The following is a 26,389-nucleotide window of genomic DNA, read 5'->3' as shown; positions in this document are numbered from 1 at the left end:
TATAAACAGCAATAATGCCATAAATCAGCCTGGTTGCTTTGTTCTCTACTGTCAGATAAACATTTGCTTTAACAACAATGAATTGGACTTACTGAGCCCTTAAAGAAGCATGTGGAACTCATAGTGAATTTGCTGGACATTGCGCCAGGTCTGTATCTAGCTTTCCAGCATAAGCTTACCTATCTTCTCAAAAGGTACTACAGAGTTAAATAATACATTACAATTTTAAGAGAGATTGGGATTTCTTTCCCAGATCTTTCACAAAGGTGAATAGAATGTGTTATCTTGAATTTGGAATTCCAACAAGTATGTCATTACTTAGTGGAAAACAAAAACCTTAAGAGCAATTTCTGTGGAAATCAGCTGTTAAATTCAGCAGACCTGTTTCTAGACAGGGTAACTACTAAGCTCTCTTTAAATGTTTTAGCACTTCTCTCCAGCTCCAATTTTTTTATCCTACATTTTTAGTTTCTTCTCCCTAATACATGACTGTACAGTTGGTGTTCAGCTGAAGTCCAACAAATAAAAGGAAAGACATGAATCACAGAGAACAAAGGCACTGAATACAATCTGCTGGACAAATTGGTGAAGTCCATGAGGTGGAGGCTTGAGTATTTGGGTAAAATCTTTTGTGCTACAAGGCATACTGTGTGTCTTTGATGAATCACTTAAGGTTGAATTCAGCTCAATAAATGCAAGCATTTATAGCACAAGAGAAAACATTTTGAACTAGGTTTACATGGCAGTCAATAGAGAGAAGCAGGGAATTTATGACTAAAAGAGATCAGATCCTTAAAAGACATCACATCCTAAAAAGTGCACATTTCTGTCTGATGACTATGAAGGAAGCCTAAGATAGTTTGCTGAGTTGGGGGCTTCTGCAGTTGCATGAGATGAATTCATGTTTATCATTTGATTTTGAAACACACTTAAATAGAGAAGTATTATGGCCAGATTTTTAATGCCTTTACAAAAGAGATGTTTGCTGATAAATGCCATGAAACTTCTATTGAAATAGAAGATTTTTCAAAAGAACTTATACACTTGAAACATCTAGCCACTTAAAAAATACTCTAAGGTGCTGGAAATAGTCCACTGATCAGGATTTTGAGATCAGTAAATTAGGCTTTTTTTCTACTTCCTCCCTAACTCAAGAAATAGGGATGATTGGTTTTTGCTACCCTGCAGGAATGCCATGAGAACGAGCACAGAAAAAAATTCTGAATTCTCATATTGCAGTAATGGACAAATTATCTGCAATGTATCCAGTGTACATGAGATACCAGGCAGCTTACAACTGAATTCTTCTTTAGCTCAGATTGAAGCATTTTGAAGTCTGGTGCTCTTTATCTGATGACTATACTGTCTTCGCAGACCCAGTCCCTGACTAGGACGAATTCATACAACACTGACTGCAAAATTACATGAGAAGAATGATTTTCCTAGTCCAAGTGCAGACATGCATTAAGTACAGGGAGACACCAACTCTTGACCTAACTTTCAACTCTGGACACAAATCACTAGCCAGGGTAACTCTAATTGTTATGTTATTTCTTATGCAAACTGCAATAGTTTATGAGGAGTGGTGAATAGAAAGAGTGCCTAACAAAATGTTAGGGGTTAAAAAGAAAAAGACAAAAGCAGAACCATCTGGTCACAAAAAATTACAAACAGTTGGCCAGCCTTACTCATACGGCAGCTCTCTACAAATACTCAAATACATTTGTGAACTTTACCAAAAACAGTCTCAAAATGAGTCACACCATTAAAGGACAAAAGAATTCAGCAATATTGCTCTTTCTACAGCAAATAAGAGCAGTTGTTTTCACCAACATCTTACTTGGCATGGCTTCCATGTGTGCCATTAGCCTTTACAACTCCAAAGAGCTGTAAGGTCCATAGTTAATTGTTTCTGCTGGTGAATAGGCAAAAGAACTGCTGCTCTTTCATTAGTATTACTTCTTTTTTCATCAAGGAATTAACTCCCAGTGTGTCTGGAGCCAATGAATGGCAGAAAACGTGCCTCTTAGAAGGGTAAGTATTCTTGTTTCCTTATGATGATTCTATGTCCCCACTGAACAGGATTATGACCAGGAACCTTGACAGGGTTACACGCAACAGTAGGGGCCAATATACACGACTGAATTGAAAAATAATTACATTATAACACAGCTCAGGGCTGGTTCCCAGATCAGTATTGTTTCCTGTGTATTCTGGTCTGAACAACTCACAAACTGTATGAGTCACTTGGGTGACTCCTGCCAGAGACCTTCCAGGGATGCCCCCACCCACCACCACTGCAGCCACTCACCAGAGCTCCTGGCACCTGCTGCAGTGCATCAGCACTCACAGGAAAGCCCTAATGGGACAGTCCTAATGTGATGGCAACCTCTGCTCCGTGCATTTCCAGAATACAGATAGCTCCTACACCCCTGTGTCCCACCTTCCTATCTGAGAAATGTAGGTAAAGCATCTTCGTCTTTCCTGTGGTTAGGCACTGGAAATGCTTAGGTGCTATGATATTAGGCTTGAAAAAGAAGGAAGAGAGAAAAGAAGGTCTATATGTTAAGGGCTTCTTTATATTCAAGAAATAGAAATACTTGCTAAATTACTCCAATTCTCTTATTGCTGTACTCAGCTGCTTCACAGACTAGAAAAAAAAAAAAAAAGGTGCCTGATGTTTTACTAGTGCATTTGAGTGTGAAATAAAAACTCCAGCTGCACTAGGAAGATAAACTGCTTAAGCAAAACATATTTTGAACCATTTTCTCACTGTTTCATTATCCAAATAAAACACTGCCCACCACAGCAGTGTAAATAGCACCACAAAACAGTAAGTAGAAAATTCAAAGCCCTGGGGCATTCAGATGGTGATTTTAAAGTCCTGAATCATCTTTAATATGCATACTAAAGGAAAATTACCAGGTTTAATCTTGAAATGTGAGGCAAAATTGACAAAAGGCTGTAATAAGAGATAATTACATTACTGAGGTGTTGGATTAGTCAGTTTAGGAAATTTACCTGTCTGCTGTTTTACAAATCACTTGTAGGGTTTGGTAATTATCATTTTGTCTCCAAGAGGAATATTGACCTGCTTGCACATTTTTTGTCCTCCCATTAATTAAATCAACCATCCGCTAAGAGTTCAACCAGCTTGTAATTCACAAACTGGAGTCCTGCTGGTATTATGTTAGGAAAAAACGTGTTGTAATGATGTTCGTTATCTCAGTGGCATATTGCAGGCAGAGTATTAATAGGGAAATGGACTAATGTGAGGTCATTATGGAATCAAAGCAAATACAAATTAGTTTTAATGCTACTGTTCACAACATAGAGGATCAGTGAAGGCACTGAAGGAGAGAGGCTGAAGCAGCTGAATGAGGCAGACAGAAGATGGCAAAAAGGAAATTTTTAGAGATGATATGACAATATCATCATTGACAATTTAGCAATATGGACAGAGGAGTAAGATTTGGAGGGCAGAGAGAAAAGGAGGTATCAAAAAGGACATAAGAAAAGGGCAATTGGCTTGTGCCTATGCCAACAGAGAATTAAACCAAGAGAAGAACTGCAATATTAAATGACTAGAAATGCAAATATTACCACTTTTATGCAGCAGCTTAATCCAATACCAAACCATCTTTCTGGGATGAGGAGAAAGTGCAAGCATGCATGTATGTACTGGAGTGATCTAATGGTGCAGCTGATAAGCAGTCCTGGCACACTCAAAACTGCTCCCAAAACAAAGGGTGAGAGCATGATGGGGACCAGAGGTGCTTTGCTGCACAGCTGGTTAATGGCCTTGGGCATTCAGCCGCCTCCAGTAACTCAACTGGGCCTCCAAAACAGTATGAATGCAGTGGATCCAGACTCTGCTTATTTTCAATTTTTAAATTTTTTAAGTTATACAAAACCACACAGATAAAATAAAATAAATTTTTAAAAAAGTTACACCAAGTACCTGACAATACCTCATCTAATGCTGGCTCCAGCTTCATGGACAAATATTTAGCAAGGGATACTACAACTTATCTCTTCAGCTGTATACTTCTATTACAACCATAGCTAAGAGTTGTTAGGTCATTATTTGCAGACATTCATATTTCACTACCTAAGGACTGTTATCATGCACAAGTACCTCATAAACAGAATTTCAGCAGTCTATTGAAAGTCTGGCCCAGGAAAAGGCTCATAGCATTTTGTGGTTTTTTAACTACTAAGAAACCTCTAGTTTAGGTCATGTCCCTCAAAGACTGACACAGGCCATCTCCAAGGAAGAAGCTGCTAAATAATTACCACACATCCTCTTTTCTGTGAAGGGAATAATTGTTTACAATTACTGTACTAAACAGAAGCATACATTATGTACAAACACTGACTGAAAATATGTGTATTTTGAGAATGAGAATAAACAAAACACAAAAAATCCATCTGGATGCAAAGAATACCCTTGCAACACTGTTTAGAAGACTCTGTTATTTCAAGGATGTCAAACTGCTGCACCAATGTGTTTTGCAGAGATTTACAATGGATAATGTGATTTTGTATAACAAAAGGGTGTGGGAAGCGTGGCAGGTTAGTTGGTTGTCAGCTGATTGGGATCTTGACAAACATATAATGACAGTGTCACAGCAGCAAAACTTTAGTCAAAGCTGATCCACAGTCTACTGAAGTCTACTGAAAATTATTTCCAGAGTAGGCTTTATCCAAACATAGGTCCAAACTCTGTTCAACAACCAAACTCTGTCCAAGTTAGCTGTCTAAAGTTCTGTACAGGTGACAAAAAAAAGGGTGCTTTTAAGCTTTTCTTTCTTTTAGACAACACTATGTTTCTAGTAATCTAAAGCAGGACTTAGTAAGCTTGCCTCTTTCTGCTGATTGTAAAGCAAGTCTGTGCTAATTAGCTCAGATTTATATTAATTCTTCCTTCCCTCATTCCTTAATGACTCCTTTAGCATTAGATGGAGCCTACACACTTTGCAAAAGACACACACTGCATTATACTGGATATTTCTAGGCCAGCTTTTGATCAACCCACCTTTTTCACTGTGGATTTTCTACAGTCTCCAGCAGTCAATACATGATGCTCTCATAGTTTCATTTTTCTGGCCTGATGTATACTTGTACAAACTATTGAAATATCCTTCTGCAGAGACATGCTTACCCTCTGTGGCTATACTGCCATGATCTGCCAACACAGGTCAGGGAAATCAGGGCTCTTGGCCATGAAACTGGAAGTAAACAAACAGCCCTGTGTCAGATATTATGCCAAACTTTTACACTGGGAGAAATTTTAACAGGTATGGGAAAAAACAGTGTCTTCAGTCCTTTAATTCAAAATAAATTTTACTTATTTTCACAGTCCTTGTAGTACTTGACCTGTTAGATCACCTGGTATCAGTTAGAAAACTACCAAACCAACTGAAAGCTGAGCCCTGCTGCAGTGCTTATCACCATGCTCCTGCAGACTGTGAGGCATGGCTTTCACCTGCCCAGCTGTGTAAAGGGACATTTACATCAAGTGGTCCTGGTTCTTATCTTCAGCCACCTTATCCACAAAACCCTGCATACAAGAAGATACATGATGATGATGATGAAGGAAGGCAGTGGAAAGGAGCTCTTTCTGTTAAATCCATTCCTGTGCAGAAGCTTCTGGGGTTTTAAAATATTGAATATACCAGTTTTAGAACAAATTTACTGCTTTAGTCTCCATTCTACAAGTATTTTTTTAATATATACACAAGCAAGAAAAGGGTCAAATGGAGATCACCAAGTTCCTGCTAGGTAGTTTTCATTGACCTGCAGCTATTTCAATATTTTTCTGTTCTGGCTGAAAACCGTTAAAACAAATTCACATGGCATCTTAACTGGTAAAGGCTTTGTTGTTTTATTTTTTTTAAAATAAAAGATAATCCAAATGGCTTTACTGAAAATCAGTTTGCTGCAGACAGTAAAGAGACAAGGTGGAGAGAGAAGATAAACTTCTATCAACTGTCTTACAGAAATGACAGGTTTGCTCTCAGGTGATTACAGAACCAGAGCACAGATAAAGATCTTTGTAGTGCAATATCATGACCACTCTCACAAGTTTATCCCCAATGAGCTGGAGAAGTTAAAGGTTACTATACTGTGAGTTGGTGACTGCGGTGAGCTGTGAGTTGGTTTCTATGCTCAGAGCAGCCACAGAGCTGTCTGGAATTCCTGAAAGAGACTGAACTCCCATTCAGAAAAAAAGTTAATGGGCACAGATTAAATGAGTTCTTCCTATTCCACTTTTAACATTCATTTCGGATACAGCTTCCATTAGTAACCTGAACAAAGAAAAACAAATGTCAAAATACAGTGCCACAATTTACGCAAGTGTTACTCGGTTTTTTTAATATCAAGCTAATAAAATGAAAATGCTTTTTGGTGCTCCATATGGTAGATGCTATCCCATTGAAACTCAGAATCACTAGCTGGCTCCACTGGGCTGCAATATCAGTAAAATCCTTAATGAAGCTGGGAGACAGAATTCTGAAGAAAAATTTGATGACATATTATAATCACCAAACTTTTTTTTTTTTGCTATATAAAATATTTGAAAATTACATGAATTCAATAATTTTGTATCAAATACAGGACGCCAAGCAACAGCTATTCCAGTTCCTTCTCAGATAAGGCATTTATTGTGCTTCTCAGGGAGTCCTAGACAATTGTGGCCACCGTATATTATAACCTTTATAGTGAGACTTATTTTGTAAGCCTAGCCAGCCAACCATATCTATATCACATGTAACTATAGTGATATTTTATAAATAACAGCAAGAAGACAAATGAGTGGTAAGTGAAGTAATTCAATAAACCAGTAATTACAGGAAGCTGAAATTAATATTATGGACAAAGGAAAAACAGAACACAACCAGAAGATGACAAATGAAAGAAGAAAGCTGAAACCACACAAAAGTGTTACTTTAAAGAAGTGTTTAATCAAATACACAAGTGCAATGTTCATTTCTTTTCCCCATTTTGTCATAAAAGAAGAGCAATTTCACAGTGTTTCCAAGACATAATGGGAGGTAAAGTTTCGGCAATTTAAGACAATACTGTAAGGAAAAAACTCTTTAATGTAAATCACAGTGAAAGGCTGCTTATGAATTTGCCACAATTTTTGCTTTGTTTGTATTCTTAAATTTATTTGCTTTTAAAAGAATTCTTTTTTTCTTGCTGACTACACTGCAGAGTCCTGCTATGCTAAAGCAGAGTTCCAGTTTGCTTTGTTAAAAGCTCAGTTGCCCAAAAAACATTATTCTTGGATTGTGCTTTTTCTGATTTGTTTTCAATGTTCAGAATGTTTCTTTACCCACAAAGGCTGAGTAAATTGTCATCTATGTCTTTGGATTTTATCCAGAATTTACAACCGAAACTTTTTTGTACAGGTCAATACCAAAATAATTTGTCTTCACAGAACTCCTTACGCTGGTGAAGATACACATGGATGTCATCAATGAGTTTTGATTAAACTATGTTACTGAAACCATCTAAATAGTCAAATAATATAAGAACTACAGTTCTGCATAGTTGCAATATCTAAACTTCCAGTTCTGTGAAGTAGCAAGTGAAGCTGGGTGACATATAACACTGCTGTGTAAACAGCCTTCATTTGGAGGTTAAGAGTAAAGAGAAACAAAAAATTCACATCATCTTCTCATCTCTGTACCAACTTCTATGCCAACAAGCTGTAAGTGTATATTTTAAGGACACTGAAGGTTGATTAGGTGGAGCTATAAGTAAGATTCCTGGAACTGCAGAGAGCAGAAGACTCTAACAGTCTTCAGTACATATGCTGCAAGTTGACCCAGGGTGATGTACACCAAATGCAAATAAGTCTTATAGAAAATGCACAACATTATTCCCATTATTAACAAGGGAAAAGTATATGATGTATAACTGCATGAATATGCTGGATTTTATCTGGAGCAAAATCAGATTTTTTTTTCTTTTTTTACGGAAGTTCATCTGAAGAACTAAGGAGTCTTGCATACTAAACAGCATCTATCAGCCAAATTAGCTACTGAATCTCTCTCCCTCAGAAGTCACCTATAAAAGGCACCAATGAAGGGATAATCCCTTTCAGTATTTTCTTCACCAACAAACAAGCAAACCAAGCTATTGCCCATCCTAGCTGAAAACCTCCTGCTTTGCCTTCCAGTCACCCCATCATAAATCCTTGGGTGGTAAGCTAAGTCTGGGAGAGTGCCAAGAGGAGTGCAGGGTTGGGCTGGGCAGGAACTGAGGTGGGATGTAGCTGCAGATTCCTGGGATCCATACTATCATCATGATGGGCATGATGGGGACATGAGCAGAGCTTCTGCCCCTCAGCCCATCCTTGGCTCCTGAAACCCAGAGAGGTATTCCCTCAGGAAGGTCTCCAGCTGCTCTGCTCTTGGGAAATTGTAAGAAGTCTTTTAAATCCCAACTTGAAAGTGAGCCATGGGTGAGCGAGTTGGCAGCTCACACAAGGTATAATGAAAGGAGCCAGGTTGTTTTGTAGTTGTGGCCAGCTCTGGGAGAGACGTAAGGCAAAACACACAGGGCACATTCCAGCAGTGAGCCCTCGAACTGAAGACAGAAGGGTTTGGGTTGTGGCAAGTCACACTAAGCAGAGTTGACAATCTCCCAGCCTGTCACAGCCACACAACTGTTCAACACTTCAGGGTAAAGGCCACAGAAATTCTGAGCAAAGGCAAGAAACAAGCTTGCAACCCACGTGAACACTGCAGACATAGGAGGCTCACAGACTTGGTCTTGCAACTCCCTCCCAGACCACTCTGGGACCTGGGGATAACACTGCTGGCCTAAACAAAAGCTGTTTTCCACCATCTAATGTGTGCGTGGAAACAGAAGCCCTAAGCCAAGCCTGTTATAACATCAATCTGCAATATTTTGTCAGTTGTGCAAGACTGGAGACATGAATCAAACCTAAATTATACTATGGACACAGTCAGGGGAAATAAAACTAACTGCAGCATGAAACATTCAGGTTAGACATGGGGAAAATCCTTATGTGTTACTAACTTGTGTCCTAGCACCCTTCAAATGCCTCTTTTTTGTTTTGTCCTATATGATATGACACTCTTTTGCTGTGTGTTTTCAAGAACCCACAATGATCTCCACATGGCTGTAAATACAACAAATCCTATTAACAAATGGTGACCATTACAAGATTTATAAGAGATATTCAGAATCCACCTTACAAATATAAACCCCAGCTCTTAAAAACCCCTCTCTTTATAAATAGGCATAATTAATTACCAGCAACATAAGTAGATATTGGACAGCTAACTGTTCTTGCAATATGTTTACAGGATCAGGCCCTAAAAGCAAAGGATACAGATGGTGAACAAAGATGCACACTGAGTGAAAACAATTCTCCTTTTCCCCAGTGGCAGAATGCCAGTTAGTTAGAGTCTGCTAATGATGGTACAAGAGGAAGAACTGTCATGCATATGTGCCAAATTTACTCATATAAAAAGTGAATTTGGCATCAATATCTGTTGCAGCTAATCAACAACATGAGATAAGTGGGGCAACAAATTATGCCCCTTTTAATCAGCTAGCACTGTCATCTCCTTTATGAACAGGAAGAGTTTCTAAATTTGTTTTTGGTAAGTTTAAAGCAGTAAAAGAAGATGGAAACATCCTTTTAACAAAATACTGGCTCGATCATCAAAGGATATCCTACAGACTTCACAGCATGATCAAAACACATAAATAGCATCACTCCATGAAGAAAAGTCAGGAATGAAGAACAGATTCATCACTTGGTGTTTAAAAGCTATTTGAGAAATAGTAAGTTATTAGATCCTAATTGTGGATTTTCAAGAGTGTGACTTCAGTGTCTTGATGAAGAAATAAAAGTTTGAGGAATTAGGCTTTTATTTTACTTGTTGCTTGACTGAAGAACCAGCTAATGTTGTGTTATTTCACCTCTTGTAAAAAGGAGCAGAATGAAAACCTAGAATTGTACCAGCTTTTCTTCCTTCAGAATACAAATCTTCCCTGAAATAACTAAATACCAACTCTTCCGGTATTAAAAGGGTGGCACCTTGCTTGGACAATGTATCCCTGACACGAAAATCTGCAAGGGAGAATTCCCTCAGCTCCTGCTACACCACTCAGAAGAGCTCCAAAACCATATGCATTTATATTTTAGCACTCCTCAGTGTGAAAAATCTCAGTAATTGAACAGAATGTTTTGCAAAGAACAGCCATTAAAAAACAAAAACAAACAAAACAACAGCAACAACAAAACAACAAAAAAACAACCCCCCGCAAAAAACCAAAACAACAAACAAACAAAAAAACCCAACCCCCCCCCCCAAAAAAAAAAAAAAAAACCCAGCAAAATAAACTGGATTAAAAATGGCCTAGGTATTTAAAGAAACTTTAAGTGATACACATGATTACTTAAACAACAACAAAAAACCTAAGCCTATATATTTATACAGGAAATTATTAAGAAAATCTAGGTTTTCATCCAGATTTGAAAGGTCCTTGTAAAGGATGCCAGTAGACATGGCAATCTATACAAAAATATTTCAGTAATGTAGAGCTCTATAAAATCCAGTAATTCAAAACTAATTCAGCTGAAAGCCAAATGAGAAACTGCATGGTTCACCTGGTTTATGAAAGACTCAGAACCTTTAGTAATCCAGTGCAAAACTATTTGCCAAACAGAAATGCTTGACTGAAGGTGAATATAAAACCTTTCTTTATAAATGCATAACGTAACTGTCTGAGGAACAGCCCAGCAGTGCATTAGTTCTGCAATGTCCCCTAATCTTGCTTTCTCTCTCTGTGAAAGAGAAATGAAATTCCCTTGAGAGATTCTGTTGCCATTGAGAAACATTTCAACAATCCACATACAGGATTTACTCCACTGACCACTCATGCCAAAGGCCACGAAACCACTTACACTGAAAGAAGATAAGTCTTGCAATTTGGAGCTGCATCTATAAAGCAATAAAAAATTGATGGTTTCCTTTTGACTGCCATAGAAATGGCTGCTTTCTTTCCTTGGGGAATCCATTGCTGTAATTTTCCATTGGAAAGTTTCTGTATTACTGCACTGCTAATGAAGACCTAATCTGGGTCATCAAAAACCTGGGATTAATCACATGCCTAAAAACAAACAAACCAAAAATGTTATATAAATTTACTTGCTTGACTGTCTGCAATTATTTTTATCAAATCATTGCAGCATTCTTCAAAATGTTAAAATACGGGCCAAGAGTTCTGCATTTTTCACCTATAACAATTAAGAAAGTAATTTACATTTCATTTTGTTTCATGCTGTTATCAACAGCATATGCACTGCAAACACCATCCATTTCAGGATGCCAAAGAAACAACAGAAACATTAATCTAGCCTCAGAAAACCCTGCAAGTTGGGTAAGTATTAACCTCAGATGCTGTGAGGTTAAGCTGTTTGCCTATGGTCACACAGTGAATTTGACAGGACCAGAAACAGAGTCCAAATTTCCTGATTCCCCAGCCCTATCATAAGGCAACACTGATGTAGTTGCTTTATTTTAATTTAATGGTCTGTACAATTCATGTTTCTAAACCTCCGGAGCTTGTACCAGCAGGTATTAATGCTTTATTCAGGTTCAAAAGTACAATGTACACAAAAAGCTGGTTTTAGGTTAATGGAAATGAACTGGCCCATTTCTAACAACCGAGCTGTTTAGAGCATGCTGATGCTTACAGAACTGTATGAGAATGCTGATGGGCTCCATCATCAGAGCTGACAATGGAGTGCCCTGGCCAGCTTTGCACAGGGTGCCTTGGGACATTTCCACACATCTCCTCTCTGTGTAATCTTGACCCAACCTTTGCAGGCTTAGCCTGAAATGCCACCAAGAGAGGTCATTCCCATTAGATTCAGCATACCCTAACAAGGTGGGAGGGTCTCCAGTGGGTTTGGCAGGGAGCTACCTGCAGGCAGAAGATATGCTAGCTCCAATAGATCAAACAGCTCATTAGAACTGTCAGAGGGCTGAACTGTCTCAATTCCCCAATCCCGTTTCTGCTGACACAAGTGTGTGCTCAACACATCTCTCTGGAAGAACTCCAAATTATTTCCTTCCAGTGGATGAAAAAGCACCCAGATGTGAAGAGCTAAGACAAGTTGTAGGTACCCACACTTTGGAAACACATCCTTTACACTACTTGCAGAAGAAGCATGGAGAAGCACATGCCTCAGACCACCATACAAGTAGACAATCCCTTCCTGCATCCAGAAACTACCTCCAGTACTCACTCAAAACCAAAGTCTGCCATTCCAGAAAGTTTCTCTCATGAAAAATACTGTTTCAAAATTTTCCCTTCCCTGCCTTCATTGTGCCTTCATTTCTCTTGCTAACTGACTGCAACTTCCCCATATTTTGATGCAAATTTTCCCCATGACTTGCATGGTTTGTTGCTCTTAGTGGTCCTATCCATTTTGGGGGTTAAGCAACATCTGCTCAGATAATCAGAAAGGAAGAGATTAACAAGTCAGAGAACAGTCATTACCTGCAGACATTCTGAAAACAGCCATCTCCACAAATCCAGTGGACAGAGCCATCAATTACAGTAATCCTAGAGGAAGTCAGTATTTGCATAGAAAAAGTACTTTAACCTTATAAGTAGAGCACAAAGTGAAATAGGTTTCTCTAGCTCCAAAAAATGTCAGCTCCAGTATTTCAGGAAATAAATAGTGAAATTAGTGCTTGCAATGTCACTAAATGTAAATTATGTCATACTTCTAGGGATTAACCAGTTCCAGAATAAAAAAACTAAGTATGAGTGAAAGAAAACCAAAAGGCATCTAGAAAATAAGAGCTTATGCTCTTAATGACAATCATCTCTCTGTGAATGTGTGAGACTACCTGCATGTACAATAGCACGTATGTGTTTAATACTGGAGCCAGAAGCATCCAGTTATCCCTGGATGTCTACCCCTAGACTTTGTCCTGTTCAATTTTTAATTTGAAGCATCTACTTATTGGAAAGGATATTGTATTCAACTAAGAATCTGATGGAAATTTTTTGAAAATATCTTGGACTTCACTACAAAAGTTACTTGAGATATATAGATATATAAGACAAGATTTTTTTTATCAAGCATGCTTTGAGAACAGTTTTTGAGCTACAGTTTTATAAAAAATCATTTAAAGATGCTGTAAAAACTTGTTTTCATTCCTGTTTTAAAATTCTATTTTCATCTTAGTTTGAAGGTAAGTTCAAAAAACCAGGACGCTGTTTTTCAAAAACATCCTAGACAAAAACTGAAGAATTATGTACAAAACACATGGTATAGTTTTAAAGCAAAAATTCTGAGGAAGTGTTTGTAAAATTAAAGTAACTTTGAACTGTTAGAAATAGATTGACTTGGTGACTTAAAAAACTTTTACTTGGTTAACTCTCCTAGTTAAATGAAAAAATGTCTGAACAGGAAATCATGTTGGTTGGGTAGCAGCAATTTAAATTTGGTATTGTATCAGTAAAGATAAGATGACATGGGTACAGCTGAGACGGAAGCCACACAAACACAAATCTGCCAGGCCTGTTGTTACCTCAAATGGCATCATTTCACAGCACCTCTATGTACATGGGAAACAGCACAGTACAAATCAATTCACTCCCAAATTAGAAAAATAAGACTGGACCAAGCCACCCTGGCGGAGACCAGACTGGTCATGGACACACGTGGAGTCTGATGGAGTAATTTGAATTGTGACAGTTACTGAACGCTTGTCCCAGGAAAGTGGATGTTCACTTGGCAGCCCTGCATGCAGCCATCCTACCAGGAGGACAGGGAGATAGGCACCTGGCATGGACTTTTAAAGGGACAGTCTTAAAGCCTGCCGTAAAGTTCAAATTCTTGGAAAATTTTTTGACAGCATCTTGGACATGACAATGCACCTGTTTAAAATAAACAAAATGTACCGATCATAGCTGACACACTTTTTACAGGTGTCATTGCACTCAGAAACTCATATACATGGGTTTGTTTCCCCCAGAACTGATGTGGGTCAATAGCCACTGTGGAAAGCACAGGCGTTCTTTCCTGCTCAAGTCTGAACATGACAGTGTGGAGGAGACTCAGAGCCTCCTCATTCCCAGCTGAACAAACTGGCCAGAGCTGTGCAATGACTGCCAGGACTCTGGGACCCTGCTTCACTGCCCTCTCTCCAGTGCAGCAGACCACCCCTTTCTGAGCTATCTGCCCTCTGTCGGGTGAGGGCAAGCCCTGCTGGCACAGCAGAGAGGCAGAGCCCCAGTCTAGGAAAGCTAAATTAACTGGACAGGGCAAATATGTACAAGGGGCACCATCTGGCAACAATAAAAGGAAAAAAAAAATTAAGTGGGTTACCTAAACCAGTGCCCTAAAACCTACATATAAAGGCAGCTAAGGACACTGTCTTACCCAGCCTGAAGGGCCACTGGCCAAGCACTGCAAAAAGGACAAAATTAAAGTTACACAATGCCTCACATTAGGCCCAAAGTAAACAAAGTCAGGACATGCAATATGTCAGCAACATGAACCAAACCAGCTTGTGTTGCTGGGCACAACCCCCGAGCTCCTCCCCACTGCCATGGCAAACTGGGATGAGTGGGAGATGAGCAGCGGCTGCCTTGGCTGCAGGAGCCCTAGGCTGTGTTGGACACACACAGCTCTCCCATCCCCATCCCACCCAGCCAGGCTTAGAGAGGCAGCTGCTCCATCACCCAGCTCACAGAAGAGGCTCACCACAACAAGAAAAGTCCAGCACTGTCAGAGAATTAAGGTCTGAACTGAAGTTATAGGAAAGAATCTGGCACAACGCTGGTTTCTACACAGTAGAGCTCCTGAAGAATCAAACTTTTAATTTTTCCTATGAGTTATATAGTATGCAGAAAATAATAAACAAGTGGAGAGCAAAGCATAACACATATCTGAACAATACTGTTGTCTAAATTTTACTACAGGTATCGTTGCACAACATTCACAATGCTCTGGCTTTATCTGTTCTAGTCATCCAGTAGCAAAGCAAACTGATCCATCTTAACTCCTAGCAGAATTAAATATTTAGGTAACTTCTTGGTAAATTAACATTTCAATAACACACAAATGCCAATTTTGTATTAGCTTTCTCCACAAGAAATTGATTTTAAGGCCAAAATTTAAAAAAAACCAACCTTCTACTGAATTTTAAAAGGTCTGTATAGCTACTTCAGATGATTGCTCATAAATTCAATAAAACTCGAAAGATTACTCATGTCTAGCAGCATTATCATCAAGGGCAAAGTAACCTTCTTTTTTCATTTTACATAGAAAATGGACTTTTATTATGCTGCTAGTCACACCTACACACTGAATACCCATCAGTGTTAGAAGCTGAAATCTATGAGCAATTTTTATTTTTCATTTTTAGAAAATTATAATCTTTTCAGATCACTCCCTCAGACTTTAGAACTGGGGGCTATGCTTTGCCTAATAATATCTATTAGCTCACTATTAAGTGCCCTTAGCATCTTGGAAAGTGTATTTTTATTTAATAATACATGCATGTTCAAATATATATTGAGTAAGAATTTCTAACTGAAACTGAAATAGAATCTGATAGAAAAGACCCATAGTGTTACATCTTTGGTTCATTCATATAGGTCACTATCATTTTTAACATGAAATAAAAATTCACCTTTGAAAATTTACATTGTACCTTACAGAAATATCTTAAAGAAATTTAAAGATCTATGAGACTCCCCATGGTTTAGGAATAAATATTTTAATATATTAATCTGAAATTTTCATCAAGGATCAAATTAAGAAAATGGGAACTCTTTGCCTTTTAGACCTGTATGATGGCTCTTAACCATTTTGGTTAAGTCCCCTTTGGACTCATTTTTTTGCACACAAATGCTGGCATAAAACATTCCATAGCAGGCAGCTACCCTTCCCTGAGGAAATTCCTCAAATATCCCAAAATTTTTTATTAATATTTACTATTGACATTCCTTATGTGCCATCATAAATTCTGTGTGACTTTCAAAAGTTGTCAAAACTGAAATATCACTTGCAAAAGAGAACAGCCCTCAAGCTCTTCTGCAACTGTGGCAGCCCTTGACTGTGGCAGCATCAGACACATCTTGAGAAATATTCAAGCAAACCACTGATCAGAAAATGTTAGGATGCAGAGGGTGAAAACATTTGTTTCCCTATTCTTGACCATCTACCTTTTCCTGAGAAAACTACTGAAACATGCCAGATATCCTTTTCTACTGAGGTCTTATTCATTTTCTTAATGTCAAGTATGCAAGTTTTTCCCACATCCGGACTAATATTTTCATTTTTCCATCATAGGCATTGTGCTCTGGAAAAGTGTCAAAACTTACTTAGTAGGAACTGACACAGAGGAAGATTTACTGACAGAATTAACATTTCACTAGTGAAAAAAAAAAGAAGTGTTATCAAACACCTACTTCATGGTTAAAATAAAATTTTAAAAAAGTAAAAAAAGGGGAAGAGAGGAAATGAAAACTGCACATTATTAGGGCTAGTGGCAGCTGAGCAGGCTGCTTTTCAGTTTGCTCAGTTTTCTCTCATGGCTTCCTTTTGCTCCCGTCTGCCACTGTCTCTGTCTGCCTTGCTTTGTTTTTCACTGTCCTGTGAGTGCCTGACAAGTTCCCTGGGTAGGGTCATCTTGTGCTCCCTGGGAGCACCAGAGTGGAGGACCATGGCTGCTGGCAAGGGATGCTGTTCATTCAGGCAGTATGTGCAGCAAGCAATAACAGTGATGGAAAATTCCACTCCATTCAATGCAGCCAGTGACTGTGACTCTTCTGTGTTTATATTTGTCTTCTGTCCCCAGGCAAAATCCTGACCGAAGTCCCATTCAGAGTACAGCTAAAAGGAGCAGGAAGGGAGAAGGTCCCTACAAGGACCCTGGCAGGTTGAACAGTTTCTTGCTTATTCCCATCAAATGTCCTGGGCAATCCCCTTGTGTTTTGCCAGCCCCCAGTAAAAGGAATTTGCCCCCATTTTTGTGCTACATTATTTAGTTTGCTTAGGAATTCACTGAGAGCTGATAATCTGCCTATCATGACCAATCTGAAACTGGAAAGTGTTCATGCACATTTTAAAAACAGTCTATCACATCATATGTATTGATTGTCTTTTGGAAACACTCCAAGAGACATCATTCTGGAAGTCAATCTAAAATAAATATGACCTGAATTTATCCAGTACAGGTTGAATCAAGCATTGTTACTAGGCACTGAGTGGGGTTTTTTCTCTACAAAAATTACACACATTTAACAATATATAGATGTCTAAATCTTAATATCACAATCTCCTGCCAATTATGAATTATTAATCAGGATTTTACATGTCACGTTTCACAGATGTGCATTGATATTTGAAAAAGTTCAGCTCCCATGCTCCAAGTACTGAAACACCTTTCAAAATCCTAAAATTGTACCACTAAAATGGCCTACTCTATGTACTTAACTAACCCCTAGCCATCTACCTGTGACCTGCCAGCAAGACAAACAAATGCTGTCAGGCAGGAATAAACAGATGTGAGAAAGTTGAAGCATATACAAAAGTATGACTGAGAAAGTAAACAAAAGAAAACACAGAGAAAGAGAAAATGCAGATCTGAAGCCCTGCTGCCAATAAGGACCTGTCACTCAGCCTCAGTGTCTGGCAGCAAACCTTCAACAGAAAACTTTAGCTGGCTGAAGCTGGGACATGGGAGTTGTCTTTGAAACCAAGATTCAGGTCACTGAGTGTTTGAGAAAGTCTGTTAACCTTTGATTTCCATATAAGGGAAAGAGATTCCTAATTATTGTATAAATCCATTGCTTTTCATGGTTGATTGCAGACACTATTTACTGCTACAACCAGATGAAATCAGGTTCTTCTGTTTAATATTGAAACCTATTTACACCTTCCAGAAGCAGAAAGAACAGCTTTAATTTTCAACAGTCTACCACAATGCCTCTACCTCTTCCTCACGAGAACGAACTATGAGTACTATAGGCAGGCATTGCTTGTGCTAAGAAAATTACATTATACACCTGCTTCATTAATGCTGCTCACGAATAAGGATGAAACATCAGGCAGAATAAGATGGATACTCTGAATGGGGAAGAGAATACAACTCTGGGAAAACAGATTTCTGCAATAAATAATTTATAACAATTTTTTACAGGACATATGTTTAATTGAACATAAAACTAGTAGCATGAAATACTGGTACCTTCTGAAAACTTGAGATCAAAAATTTTTTCTCAATTTCCTCTTTCCTGCCCTGAGTTCAGACTGCATGAATAACCCAGTGCTCTGGATCTCCTTAAAGGGCACCTGAAGTTTGGGGCACTGAGTGTGAGGCATTGAGCTGTCTCAGTTCTGCTGTGACTTCCCAGCAAAAGTGACAAAAATAAAACTGTCATGTTTTATCCACTAGATCCAGGTAGCAATACTATACCACAGGAGAGTAGGACTCTGCTGTGATGTGAGAAGCCCTAATACAGCTGTGTTGGCAGGTGTAGCTCCATCATCTCTGCATGCCACCTCATGGCTAGAAAACATTCAAACATTCTAAAATACCTTGAAGTTAACAACACACTCAATTCTACTTTGCCCAAGCTGTGCTCCAACCCAGCAAGCAGCAGCCTCAGAGGCAGAAAGGTTTGCTTGCAGGTTCCTGAGCTCTAAACACCCTTTTTGGCAAAATATGAGAGCAGCACCTCTAGAGGAGACACCATATCCTTCTATCACATGTTCTGCCTTGTCTATTGCAAGAGGGGGAAGGAAGGAGATGCTCTTTAGAAGAGACCCTATATAAATGGACATGCCCCTAATAAGGAAGTTTTCCATGAGTCTTCCACATTCATTACACACCATGTTGTGTCATGCAAAGAAACTTCTTGGAGTATCCAGCTCACTGTATTCAAAAATATTGCTAAATTATAATGGATCATGCTACTTTTCTCCTCTGCTTCCTCCTGTCCCCCTACACACCATGAATATATCTTGGAAGAAAAGAATACACCCACTACATACACAGATTATAGGTATTTCAGAGGTTATACATGTAAGGAGGAAATAACAATATATTAATTCAGCAAATCTGCAGTGCTCCATGACTACTGAAAAAAAAAAGCAGGAATTCTAGAATGCAAACACATGGAAAGAGAGTACCCTGTTAAGCAGGGATCAAAGTGCAGCAATGACTGAGACCTGCAGTGAATAATTAATGACATTTTTTTCACAGTGACTTATGCTTGAATTCCTAGAGGAGATAGTCTTCTTAAACGGGTTTATTACAGCTGTATCCTCACGAAAATCTAAACTCAGTTTAACGAAGTATTCTGATCAATTTGTGATGCACTTTCCCCCTCAGTTCTTCATGAGTTATTCAAACTCATACAGGGCAGAATTAAATCAAGGATGGCTAAAATATTTCACTGGCTAGATTACTATACATTTGCCTAATTAAGCAATTACAACCCACTGTTGCCACAGACATTTGCTGAGTAATATATCTGTTCCACTATAGGCTTCAGCACAACTAAAGCAAGTAATAACACACTAAAATTGCTACAGTTAGATCCTTAGCAGGCACAATGGATACATCAAAAATTGGTTCATAACTTTAGGGGAACCAGAGCTTTAAATTACAGTGGAGAGATTAACAATGCAACTAATGAGAATTACAATAAAACTGAAATCCTCTAACCATGCAACTTTGGGAAAAGCAAGCAAAGTAAACAAACCCCAAACCAAAGCCAAACGCTGGTGCACTCTGCTTCTGATCTGTTACCCACTCCCTTCCCTCCCTGCCAGCCTCCTGTTGAAAAGAAAGACTGATTTCACACCAATTCCACACTGAGAACAAGATTTCCAGGGAGCTTTTCTTTTCCTACTATGCAGGCAACAAGAAATTACAGGATAAGATAAAAGCAAATAATGAGATTAAGTCTCATTAAAAAACTCCTCTTGTGCTTCAAAAGCCCTTAACTCTATTATAGATTAAACTGAGAACAGTACATACACCTACAAACACTACACAGTCACATGTGCAGAACAGGCCCTATGCTGCAGAAACTGCATTTCTGGCCACAAAGCGACAGTCACATCAAATGACAAAACACTTTTCTGAAATGAATGGATGTTACTCAAGGAAACAACACAATACTAGACAGGGTACTTAATATACCTTGCATTTACAGTGTTTTCTACCTTTTAAATATTTTTTATAGATAGGTTTGCTAAGCTGTAAAAGTAATCACTTCATATCAATTCGTCAATATAAAATCTTTTCTTTTTGAATGATAAAATGACTGGTTAATTCTTAAATTTCTGTAGAAATAGAGAATGCATAAAACATACAAAGTTTCCATTACAAGCTTCTTATGTAAAACAATTAATTAATCCTCTAATGGACAATGTTCATCATGATTCTGTAAAGAAAATTTATTTTTTTTATTAATGAGTCCTAAAGTGTTCAGTGCCATCCAGGTCAAATTTAGCTAGAAACTGACCCTAATTCTAGATCAGATTTTCTAGCCAGCCTTTATCCTGCCAGCAAAGAAAAGCTACAGATGGCAGAACAGAAGAGTGCAACAATACTAAATAGGAACATTAATTTTCAAAGAAAACTTAAAAAAAATTATCAACATAATTATAACTAAATTTCCTCTTAGATAGAAGAAATAGAAAATAACATAAAACAAAAAGCTGCCTGGTGTGAAATATTGCTGAAAATACAGTTGTTTCCACTGAAGCAGTCTCTGTGACCAGACAGATCATAGGCGGGAACAGACATGATGCTAACAGCAGTGTTGTAAGGCAAAGGGATTTTTTAAAATAAATTCTCCCTTTCCCAGTCTTAGCTTCTCAACTCCTCTACTACATTCAATTTCATTTTATAGGTTTTTTTGTTTGTTTTATTTCTTTGGGGTTATGGATATAAATGAAAATTAATGTCTACGAGAAAGTTTTTACTTCAAAGTTAATAGTAATACACTGTTTTATCATATTCCTCTGGAAATGTAAAAAGGCCTTTTTTACAGAAACACATATATATTTTTACAGATTTTTATATATATATTCTCAGTGTGGGTCCCAACAACCAGCACAGGAATCCAGACCCACCATCTAAACTGCACCAATTTCCGCACAATAACCTCTTCCCTACAATTAAATAACCTCTTCCCTGCAATTAGACACGTTTTGTTCTTTACATCTATCTTCAGAATTTCATACATTATTTACAGAGTAAAGGAAGACAGCACAGAACACATCACCTCATTCTAAAATTATCACAACACACTCATGGATTATGCAACAGTACTTTAATCCAGGCAGTTTTTAGGTTTCATTTACAGACAACACCTATTTAATGCTTAATTTTTATGCAATTAAACTTTTTATTCACCTGTGTGAACAGGTCTACCACCAAAGGTTTCTATAGCAACAGAGAAATAGTCCAGACAGAAATGCTGCGGTCACTAAATGTCAAAAAAAAAAAAAAAAAAAAAAAAAAATATATATATATATATATATATATATATATATATATATATATATATGCAGCCATGCTGTACAGGGCAGAGTCCAAGGTTCCTGAACCTTTTCCCACCAAACCCTGGGATACCAGTCACTACCCACCACTGCAATAAATCTAAATCCTCCTTGCAACAGACCTAGAAAAAAAGCCAATTTGAGTGCTAACTTACCCCAAAATATGCACCTACTTCTGATAACAGATTTTAGACTATAACAGTAATTCACATTACAACAGAATCAAGATCCAGTCAGCCAGAAAAATGAGACAATAACATGCCTTTCATAAGGAACGCTCTCTTCATCCATGTAAAAAAGTCTCCTTCCCCGACAAGATTTCCAGTTTCTCTGCTCAGATCACCAAAAATTGCCTCAGAACTATGTATTTAAGTGTGGAAGGACAAAGTTATTATGCTTTACGCAAGCCTAGCAGCCTATCACCAGAGAAGGCAACGCAATCCATTCCTATACACTGTGAGAAACAAATTTATCTGGCCACTCTCAAAAAACAGGAACTGCTTGCAATGGGCAGTATTTTTCGCCACGTCTAGAGTAACTGTCTGCTAAAAACAGCTGAGTGGTGCCCACAAAGCTATGACATTTATAGTCATAATCAGAAAAAAAAAAAGGCAAATCATTCTCTGTCTGTGCTCCAGTCATGAAGAGCTGATGTTTTCACTACTGGTGTGAAGAACAGCTAGGCAGAGTTATTTTCAAGAGTCCTTTCCTCAAGGGAAAGAAAAAGAGTTTCAGTGAGGAAGAGTCCCTTCCCTTTAAGACAATAGGACTGTGTGGCTCTTATCCTGTCCAAAGAGTGGTTTTGCCCAATGGACAGGCAGACTAAGGCTGAAGTGGAAAGGCTATAAAGAGCACTCACCAACTGGGGAGACCTATGCGATGGCGGTAGAGCCTCAAGAATTGAATGACCTGTTAAAGAGTCACAACTGGCCCACCAAACTTCTCTGAGGCGGATAATGAACAGGAAGCAGAGCAAAGGGGAAGAAAAGCAAACCTCCCAAGTAATCTGCATTCTGTCTTGTGTAATGTTGGTGGGTGCAGTTGGGCTTTCCATACCCACACAGCAGGAGAGAGGGTTTTCTTCTGAAAGAGAAGCCCAGAATGGGGGTGGCCAAGAGAGACTTCACAGTGTCCATAGCAGTGCAGCAGTGGCCAACAAAAGTATAGTAGTAGCAGAAGCAAAGAAGCAGAGGGGTAAGATGTACGTAGGTACTTAGAGATGAGGATGGAGAGGAATACAAGAGCAAGGCTGGCATTGGGAAGATGGTGTATGTGGACAAGGATTTGGGACTGGAAGAGGAAATAGTGGATGGAAATAGCTGGAAGGGACCTACAATGGCTGAGGTTGGTGGCTCAAGGACTATGAATAGGTTTATGCTAGGATGAGTGGGGAAGTTCAGAACAGGTGGAGGTTTTGGGAGACTCTGGGGCTGGTGTGGGGGCCTTCACTGAACAGTGCAGCGGAAGGAACAGAAAAGACTCCATGAAAAGACATCTGGGAATCTCGTCAAAGATTAATTGCAGCCAGTACCTCCTTCTGCTATTCCAGCCTGAGAACAAGGGTGCACCCACGACTATTTTACTCCCTGAAGAACTGTTTACTTTGTGTTTAGGTTTTGTGGAGGGCTGATGCAATGGGCTCTGGGTCTGTAACCAAGACAGTCTGGCAGAGGTGAGGAAGTTTTTTATTGCAGAAGTCCAGACAGGTGATTCAGACACCAGTGTAAGACCCACATCAAAACACCCTTTGCATTACCCTCTAATTAATGCAATGCAGCTGAGCTGGGGATTGTACAAAGTTGCTGACCTTACAATAACTTTGCTGCAGAGTCTGTGGTCTCTCAACCTCCCCACCCCTGCACTCTGGTAGAAAAAATAATTAATAATATCAAGTGCCCACAAGAAAAACTTGGGCTCAGCTTTCTGAGATGCTGAATACTTATGGATCCTGTTCATTCAAAGCTGTGACTGATTACCTGCTCCGAAAATTGACACCCCTCCTTATCACGGACGTTTAAAAACACTTACTCCACATAAGCCTTTCATAACTGACAGAGAGATTATGGCCAGAGGGCATCCATCAACATAAATTAAACCATGATTAGGACTATCGTACAATAGAATAAGATTTAGAGGGAGAAAACACAAGTCATCAGGCATCACGGAAAAAACCCCCACTTAAATAATGTGCTTTTTGCAGCAGGCAACAAAATATAATTCATCCTGCAACCTTAGAAGCTTTGTTAAACTGAACCAGTGACAGCTGACCTTCCTCAGTCATTCGGACAAATCTATATTAGTTGTCCTTATTACATAAAGACAATCAATCAGAAATTGGAGAACATTGGCCTTATGAGAGTTCATAAAAATGGAATGCAAATTCTCTATGCCACTCAGCAACAGGTTATTCCCAGAGCTACAGACACACATCTGTGCCAGAGTCAACATAATTTTTTTTCTGAGTAGGGTCTGGGCCCAAGAACAGAGCTCAGTGGCTGCCTCAAGAGAGTCAACCATTGGAAAGCAACTCGTGTTTCCCTGTTTTGCTGCAACTCCCTCATTTTCTCTCATTACTTCAGCACAGAATAAGAAAGGTATTTATACAAGTAGTTGCTGTAAGGCACTTTAAAAAAATATTCTGGTATTACTCTGCTGCACATGCTCTATGCTAAAAACTTAGCTAATTTATACACAAATTCCAATTCAGCAAGTTCTTCATTACAAATTGGGACTACTAAGGAGGGACTCTGAGCGAAGACCCCTCCAATTCCATCCCTTAGAGCCTTCTCTGATGTGACAGACCAGGCTGGCTTCAGATCACTTATTTCTAATCCAGAGCATAGAGAGTACCACTGTCACATATGATTGAAACAAGCTAATACCTTCAATTTTCAAGGGAGATATGGAGCAGAAAAACAATTATCAAGGAAGAAATGAGATCCTGGGTGCCTAAGTCATACCGATCTCCTAGAGGTCACCAGAACTGCAGTTTCTCGTATATCACCAGAAGAAGAAATATGAGGCCTTGTTCAAAATAGTAATGGGATGCTGCATGTCATGTTTGGAAGTCCAGATGCCTGTTAGAAAAGTCGATAGCTGATAGTCAGGGATCCTGTTTGGCATACATGAAAACCAGCTGTTACCAATATACCTAGTTAACCTGACACCATGAAGCTTATTTTCAGTCATTCCTGGGTCAACTACTATTTATTCCTCCTCCCACAACGCTACACATCTTCTTTCTCAAATAAAAATCTCATGGCACAAAATGCAAATGGCCATCATCAAAATTTATGTTACTTATCTTTTATTTTGTTTGTTTTCTCCCAAGCTCACATGCAGATCTAAATCAAGATACAAGCACTACTCTTGATCTTGATTTGATGGGACAAAATACAAATATTTAAATAGAAAACTACTGTCATTGTGCATCCACCTCAATTTTCTTCCCCTTCTTTAAAAGGTGAAACTAGTTATCAGAGGCTAAAACACTAAAGATTATTTTTCCAGTGGTTAACAAAACTTAGAATAGTCTTCTTTAATCTTCCAGTGTTCTTTCTACTGTGTTGATTTTCATGTGAAAAGCATTGAAAAAGGTGGACTGTATTTGGCAATCTTGTTTGCCTTGGCTGTGCAGTCTAACCAAGCTACTTCACTAGGTGCTCCTGGAATCCACCTAAGCAATTAAAATACCACATGCAAAACATTGCCTAACTTTTGCCATTGCATCTGTTAGCTTCTAGATCGTTCTCCATAATCATATACATGTGTGTGTGTGTATATATATATATATGTATATATATATGTATGTATGTATACATACATATATATATATAGTAACACCTCAGTGCTTTACATTACTCCAAGGTAATCCCAGACAGAGTACAATCAGTTGACAAAACATTAGTTTTATTTTTACTTCTGAATGATGATAAAGAAGTTAGTATATGAACAATTTTGCATATACAAAAAGATGGCAATATTGTACTTGGATCCGAAAGCCAAACAAGCCCTATGACTTCTAAGAACTAACACCCAAGTAAAGCCCTGCATTTCACAGTGAGGTAAAAAAAGCCCCAAACCCGCCCAACATATAAGACGTTGCAAGTCTCCACTGTGTACTCCTTTTGGCTTCCATGAAAGACACATGCTCCTGACCTCTGAAATTCAGTTTTAGTCCTCCATTGTAAAGAAATCCTATACTATACAAACAAAACCTAATCTGTTTTGGAGGGTCATACAGAATGGTCCTGAATTTACAAGCTTCAGCTCTCACTTTGTTCCAAGGTTTCCATCTTGGACTAGGAAATTATAGAATCATACAATGTTGTCAGGCAACTTTCAGTTACACCCTATGTATATGCAAATATGCTATTAATATAGAGTAAATAAACCACTTAGGTGTATGTTGTCCACCAACACATTTCTACAGAAGAAATTTCTACAAAAGAAGAGACAATCACATGATTCAGACCTAACACTTCCTCAGCAGAGATGTGCACATACTTCCTGTCCTGTACACTTGGAAGCAAAGATAAGCAGGGCAACAACAGCAGGCTGGCTTGAATTATTAGTGAGAGATACACACTTGCAAAGGCATTTGGCAAGTCAATCCACAAAATTATCCAGTATTTTGGTGATAACTCAAATACTTGTTTTGTGAAGTAGCAGCTTCATCCTCTAAGCAAGATCTTTTCACAAAAATATCATAACTGTTTACAGTCTGACAGCTTGCCACTTCTCATAAGTGTGGGGAGGTGGGGAAAGAGGAAGTAATATGCAGTACAA

General features: G+C 38.6%; 1 protein-coding gene across 9 annotated transcripts in view; it reads right to left on the bottom strand.

Moving 5' to 3' along the window:
- The window catches only part of RPS6KA2 (ribosomal protein S6 kinase A2), a 294,786-nt gene that overhangs the window by 104,132 nt on the left and 164,265 nt on the right, over positions 1-26,389 (bottom strand). The window contains exon 1 of one of the 9 annotated variants that reach the window (XM_064414043.1): positions 18,273-18,291. The exons of 5 other annotated variants lie outside the window; for them this stretch is intronic. The gene's annotated coding sequence lies outside the window, so the exon portion shown is untranslated. Of the gene's footprint in view, positions 1-1,840; positions 1,993-5,038; positions 5,135-5,164; positions 5,184-18,272; positions 18,292-26,389 lie in introns of those variants that run through there. 3 more of the 9 variants (XM_064414041.1, XM_064414042.1, XM_064414040.1) reach the window with 3 other exon arrangements.

The sequence above is a fragment of the Passer domesticus genome, chromosome 3 (genome assembly GCF_036417665.1).
Source record: "Passer domesticus isolate bPasDom1 chromosome 3, bPasDom1.hap1, whole genome shotgun sequence".
NCBI lineage: Eukaryota > Metazoa > Chordata > Aves > Passeriformes > Passeridae > Passer > Passer domesticus.
This window is presented reverse-complemented; position numbering and strand designations above follow the sequence as displayed.